Source organism: Heloderma suspectum, chromosome 4, assembly GCF_057233095.1.
Source record: "Heloderma suspectum isolate Gila_16-S chromosome 4, 16-S_ref, whole genome shotgun sequence".
NCBI classification, from domain to species: domain Eukaryota; kingdom Metazoa; phylum Chordata; class Lepidosauria; order Squamata; family Helodermatidae; genus Heloderma; species Heloderma suspectum.
In genome coordinates, this window is record NC_139461.1 from 293,375,881 (window position 1) to 293,382,782 (window position 6,902).

The following is a 6,902-nucleotide window of genomic DNA, read 5'->3' on the forward strand; positions in this document are numbered from 1 at the left end:
CTCTCGGTGTAGCCAGCATTTATCTTCTCTAATCTAATTGTATTTTGCTCAGAAGCTTGTTGCTAGGCATTCTGAAGGGAAGTAGTGATTCACTCTCAACACAATCTTGTGTATCTCTCTCTGTCTCTGTTTGCTAAATTGATTTTTCATTAATAAGAAGCCTCTCACTCTAAGTAGGCTATCACTGAAACATCTGTATGTTAGTCTTTTGAAAGAAATAACCAGATTTTTCCAAGTTGGAAATGTTATCCTTGGTGGAGGTAATTCCTAGGTCTCTTCTAAAATTACCTTTGCAACATGGGAAGGAACTGCATTGCAGCAATTCCCATATTGCAAAGGTAATGTCACATTTGGCCATTACTACAGCTGACCAGCCAACTGCCTGTTTATAATCCTCAGTAAAATGCTAGTTTATTTCAAAAATGCTACACACTTCATGATTTCAAGACCAAAAAAACAACCATCCATCCCTTGGAAGAGGACATATATACTTCAAAGGAGGTTAAAACACCACTTAATGGAAAAAATGTCAACTTCAGAAAGCATTTTTGGGTTCATAAGGGATTCATGCATTCAACCTGCTTCTATATGCAACTGAAACACAAGCATCTATCTCATTAGGAGGAAGGGTCATTATTTCTGCGTGTGTACAATGTCCAAAGCCTCTTTTCTTTCCAGCCAAAAGATTGATACATTGCAAAATGATGTGCATCAGTAATGAATGAAAGCCGAGTTAACAGGGCACAATTTGCCTATGAACTTCAGTTTATTTATCATTAATTAGAGCAGTTTTCCCCAACCTAGTACCCTCCAGATATGTTGACTCCAGTCAATACTGAGAACCAGAAGCAACCGCCAGATGGTGTATGTTCATATAATGTTTTCCGCAAGGTCTTATGGTTGTGAAATCCTTGTATTTTTGTTATGAAAACTTTTATTATGCGCACATTGTGTAAGCATTGTGTAATATATGGGTACTGTATAGTTATTAGTTAAACCATTTTTCCAGTCTGGTAGTTGCTTTTGAATTACAACTCCCACCATTCCCAGCCAGGATGGTCAATGCCCATGCTGGATGGGGATGATTGGGGTCGTAGTCCAACACACCTGGAGGGTATCAGATTGGGGAAGGCTGAATTTAGAGGTACATGAAAGGTGAAAACATGAAGGTTGATAGAAGGGATTTGAATACAGTTTTGTACATTTTCTTTTGAAAATAATTAATTTCAGCACACTGTAATACACACTTTCCGACTGGTTTATGATGTCTCTATATCATGCTATATTGAGTTCTGTATAAATATGTTGAATTTGTTGATATAACAGACAATATATGTGTGCCATAGCTTTCAACATAATGTGCATATTGGGAAAACTTTTGTTATACATGGAATTATGCATCATGCTATTTCTGTTCATAGTCATACTGATGTAATAAACAGTTGAGATAATCAAGTCAAACCAGATCTCTACTAAACAAGAGATGGATATGATAGATTATTTTCATTCTGAATTCTAGGCTGTCTTGAATCAATAAAATGCATACAGTGAAGTACACTATCACATTTCTATGCCATTGGCTGTTTTAAATCATGTTAAATTTTTATAGCCCTTGAAAAGTCTGTTTACAATACTAAGGGTACAATCCTACATTTACTTAGCTGGAAGAAAGCCCCCTGGAACTCAAAGGGACTTACTTCTGGATAGACATGTATAGGATTGTGCTGTTAATTTTTTTTTTAAAAATTAAGCAATACAGTACAAAATTGTGTTCAAGTATATTCCACTTAATAGATTACCTGTCCCTAGGAATATATATTCTGGTTTAATTTTTACATAACATTGTAAGCAGTGTAGTGTAGTGGTGAGAGTGACGGACTGGGAGCTGGGAGATCCGGGTTCTAGTCCCCACTTGGCCATGGAAGCTCACTGAGTGACTTTGGGCCAGTCACAGACTCTCAGCCCAACCTACGTCACAGGGTTGTTGTTGTGGGGATACAACGGAGAGGAGGAGGATAATGTAAATCATCTTGGGTTCCTTGCAAGAGGAAAAAAGGCGGGATATAAATGCAATAATAAATAAAAAAATAAAATTTTGTAGTCACTAATATGTAAAATGGATACTTAAAGAAAATCACATCTGTTGTGATTTTTTTAATTAGTTCTTAAATTAGACTTTTTAAATGGGAGTTCTCAATTCATACATTTGCATTCCATTTGGGATTGACATTTATCTCCCCAACTTATATAGCAACTTACTTGCTATGCTTTAACGTTATTGAGGTAGACATGGGCCATATGTGGTCCTCAGAAAACTGTTGTGAGCTCTACACCTTCTTGTTGCTGTATTGCAAATCTTTGCTTTCATCTTACATTTTTGCCCTATTGGTTGTCGACATGAAGACAGTATGCTCAAAAGGATGAGTAACTACAAGGTGAAGGTATATATGATTTCCCAGTTGTATGATTTCTAATTTTATTTCATGATTGCACCTCTTCAGGCTTAGTCCCAACAGCACTAGTTGGAAGTGGCAGGTGGTGGCTGAGATTTGCTGTTCATCAGTGGCCTGTTGCCCACCATGTTCCTGCCAATTGTGTTAATTATATATACAAACACCAGTTCACTGACATGCATCTTAGTCACAGTGGGTTTCTAGGGGTGGGTTTTCTTGTAGGGCAGGGGTGGGCAACATGTGGTCCTCCAGATATTAGGCCTGCAACTGCTATCAGCTCCAGCCAGCATAACCAAGGGTAAAAGGATGATGGGAGTTGCAGGCAAAAAGGTCTAAAGGTTTTAGATGTCTGCCTACAATAAGTTGCATCCCTTATTGTAGAGGATGCATCCATTCCAGCATTCCACTGTCATAAAACTCTGGAGGAGAGGGGAATCCTTCTTAGAACTTGCCTTCTTCTACAGAAGTGAATAACTCCCATTGATTTATTTGGGGAAAGTTTATGGAGCTGCAGTTGGGGAAAATGCTTATTTAGGCAAAACCTGCCCCCTTTCCCTGACATTGGGGTTTCCTTTGCTTGTGGTGATAGACTTCTCCCCACTCACTACTCAACTGTGTCCTCAGTTGCAGCCTCTTCGCTTTATCCTATAGAAATCGGTGGAAGGCATTTGTTTTCATAAGAGAAAGTCAAGAGTCTGTAACACCAGCATGACCACTCGCTTCAGTGGGAGAAAGTAAATGAAGTCTATCATACATATGGACACTTTGATATTGTCCTAATAAGTATTTTAGTGGTTTTGCATTGATTCATAGTATTGGCCTTTCTATACTGGCTCCCAAGAAAGTCAGCATTATGTTCACTTAGTGGAAGATCATGTTGATAAGAGTATATTACTGGAAACATTAAATCCAAATTACTTTTGTACATCAGAAAAATCCCCACCTGCAATAACAACTTTCGGCCAGTCTCTATAGCTTAAATCTAGTGGAAATGGGTTTGGCATGAATTGTTTTTCCTGAAGAACATGCCTTCCAATTCTGTATGTCTAGGGTATGAAGAAAATAAGACATAATCAAACAAGATGGATAAGTAAACTGTAAAATTCATTTCAATGGGTCTACTCTAAGTGGGATTAACATTGGATACTACCCTTTATCTGTACTGGCTACAAAGTCATCAAGCAACAGAAGAGAGCAAAATCAAGTTGTACAATCATATCATTCAATACCAGAAATAACCAAACTGTACAACTTGATTTTGCTCTCTTCTATTGCTTGATGACTTCGTAGCCAGTATAGATAAAATAATGTTATCAGACTTTTTGGATATTATTCATTTTCACCAGTTCATTTATCCCAATTGTTCTATTACTTCTGGGATTCGGATACATTTCCTGTTTGGCTTGATGAAGTAAATAAGATTCAAATGTTGATACTTTGACAAACCCCTCTCTTTCTGAGACACTTGAGAGAGATGAACACGGGGGTTAGTTTCCCAAATAAATAGTGGAGCAGATGACCAATACTAAGGGTAGAGGTTATTTTAAATTAAGCTCTGCTGCCAACGAAAATTCTCAAGGCTGTGGGAAAATGCTTAATGACTTGTTCTGATGGCCTTCTGTTTAAGCCATCAAGGTCAGAGCAGTAAGGAGAATTAGCTGTTTTCTCACCGTGGTGGGAGATTTCAGCCCATCTACTCTCCAAAGGATGTTATGTAGCACCATCAGTCTCATTGGTAACTCTGAGACCTCTTTAAAGTTGGGAAGGGACCTAGTGGAACAGAGTGTAGTGCCAGTTGAAACTGTGCCTACTTTTCTGTGGCTCAGATCTTCCACCTATAAAAGTAGAACAAACCTTGCTACTCTGTACAGCACTGAAGGGATTAATACTTAGTAAATTCTTCTATGTTCGACAGAGGAGCATTTATCAAAGTCCAAAATGATGATTCTAAGAATTCAGTATAATGGGATTTCTGAGTAGACATAAGTGCATCACTTTCCCTTTAATAATCAACTTGGTTTCTAAAGTATTGAGATATGCACTACTGTGAATATGAGCTAGTCTAGGCCAGCCTTCCCCAATGTGGTGTCCTTCATATGTTTTGGACTACAACTCCCAGGATTCCTGACCACTGGGTGTGCCTGATGGGAGCTGTAGTCTCAAACCTGGAGGGCACCAGGTTTGGGAAAGCTGGTCCAGACCACTAATATGAATCCCCATGGTGAATGTACTACTGTTAGACTGTTTCTAAGGTCATGGTGTCACGAAGAGTCGGACACGACTGAACGACTGAACAACAACAACAACAAAGGTCATGGTGCCTGAAGGGAGAGGTGGCATGCCCAGGAACAATACAGCATGCTGCTGTCACCTCCCCAATTTTTCCAGCCTGTTGATAAGCAGTAGAATTGGGACCTGTTAGTTTTACCCTTCAGTTTTCAGGGGGGAAATGAATGTAACTGCAAACTAGGACTAGAGTCTTTGAAACCAAAAACACTATTTCCAGAGAAAGCAGAGTCAGTGCTTGGATTGCATGGAGAGCTTCCTTCTTTGGGCTGTATCTTTTGATTTTTTGAAAACTTGTTCTGAGGTTGAACCCAAGATGCTTGTCTGTTACATGTTCCTTTTTGGCCTTCATTATGGCAGAGATCATATAAACTAGAAATGATGTGGTTGCCTAGTCACATGCAGATTTCCTGATCTTGCTAATCACCTAGCCCAGAAAAAGGCCACCTTAGTTTGAAACTCGGAGCCAACTGCTGATAGCTAAGCTCTCTCGATCAGGATTCTGTGCTATAGAAAGCTGCAATGAGTTGCAAAGTTATACTTGCGTAAGTCCAATAGATCTCACTAACAAAGCCCAGATGTGCAGGGTTTGCAGGTTTGTGTCTGCGAGTTTTTGCTTTTCTTTAATAATAATTAAAAAAAAAATTCTCTAGGCCTTCAGTGTATGTAGCTGTACTGAACCTCAGGCAAAAATGTCTGATGTTAAAGAAAAAAAATGCCCAAATTGGTATAATTAGAATATAATTTGCATATTCGGGTTGCGAGTTTGAATAGGGCTGAGATGCATAGGGCGGTAGATATCAAGTGACAACTGTTTGCTTCCATTGATGTAAGACTTGTTTTATTCATAAAATGAAGGCAGTATCTGTGAAAGCAGGTTTATTTCTCATATAACCAAGTAATTGTGAGACAGTTATAGCTGCCTTGGGGTGAAAATGATTGGGTGGTCTTTAGTTTTCATGAGACTTCTCTGTTGAAGACCGTCTTTGCCAGTTCTGAGTCCAGCCTTCTTCTTGAAAGAATATGTACATCAAGCGAGCTGATGGAATGTTTAGGCTGGATGCACAAGAATAGCGGTAAGCAACCTGGTGCCCTTCAGATATTTTAGACTACAATTCACACAATCCTGATTATTGGCCATGCTGGCTGGGGTTAATAGGAGTTCTAGTCCAAAACATCTGGAGGGCACTAGGTTGCCTACCCTAGCAATAGAATGTGGAGGTAGAATGGACTTACATCTTATGAGACAAGTAGGTGGAAGGGGAAGTCAGTTTTGAAAATAGCAGAGGACAGAAGGCCAGGATACCCTGTAACCTCCTTGATGTACTAGTTTGTTTTTTACTTGCAGGCAATTTTTACATGGAGAGCATTCAACAACAAAAAAATGGTTTCCGGCACCTGTGATCTGAAGTGATGCAGTCCACTCTAATGCTTTATTCTGCTGGATGTGTAGATCCAGCTTCTGCATGGCAGAAGAAATGCAACTAGTTATGCAAAACCAGTGAATGAAACTACAAAATGTGCTGTAAGACAGGGATGGCCACCTTCTGTATTCTTGAGAAGTGGTGGTGGCGGGGAGTGTCCCCAGACATTGGACTGGGGGAAGAAATATATTTTGCCACACAGCATGACTGCTTCATAGCTCGTCAGTTGCTACCTAGCATAGTGGAGCCTCAGTAATGGAGTGCATGTGGATGGGCATGGCAGGGGCATTTTTATATAATCAGAGAGGAAATATTAAAGTGTGGAACTACTCTGCTTTTCAGCACTTCTGAAAATAGTTTTCCTTTCCCTTGTAAGTGAAACTGTGGGTCACTTTTTAAGCACACCTTTATTAACAAAGAAATTTGTGAATTATATTTGGCTCATGGGCTTCCAGTTGGCCATCCCTGTTCTATTGAAAAACAGTAACACACATGCTCACATACATACCTGAAAACCATGAGCGCACATGGCCTGTTGGGTTATTTGAGGATTGTTTCCCCCTTCAGCAAGCCATGCCACTCAGGTTCGGATGACAAGATAAGCCACCCCAAGCAGATAATTAGGTAAGTGGCGCCCAGAATGCACGACAGCTTGAACAAGCCACCGTGGCTTGTTTAAGCTGCGGTGTTTGTGCAAACCAGGTCAGTGTTTGCCTACTGACCCACAGAAACAAAAAAG

At 39.7% G+C, this 6,902-nt stretch overlaps 1 protein-coding gene across 1 annotated transcript in view; it reads left to right on the top strand.

Moving 5' to 3' along the window:
• Positions 1–6,902, top strand: part of RTF2 (replication termination factor 2) — a 67,228-nt gene that overhangs the window by 24,979 nt on the left and 35,347 nt on the right. The gene's annotated exons all lie outside the window — the stretch shown is intronic.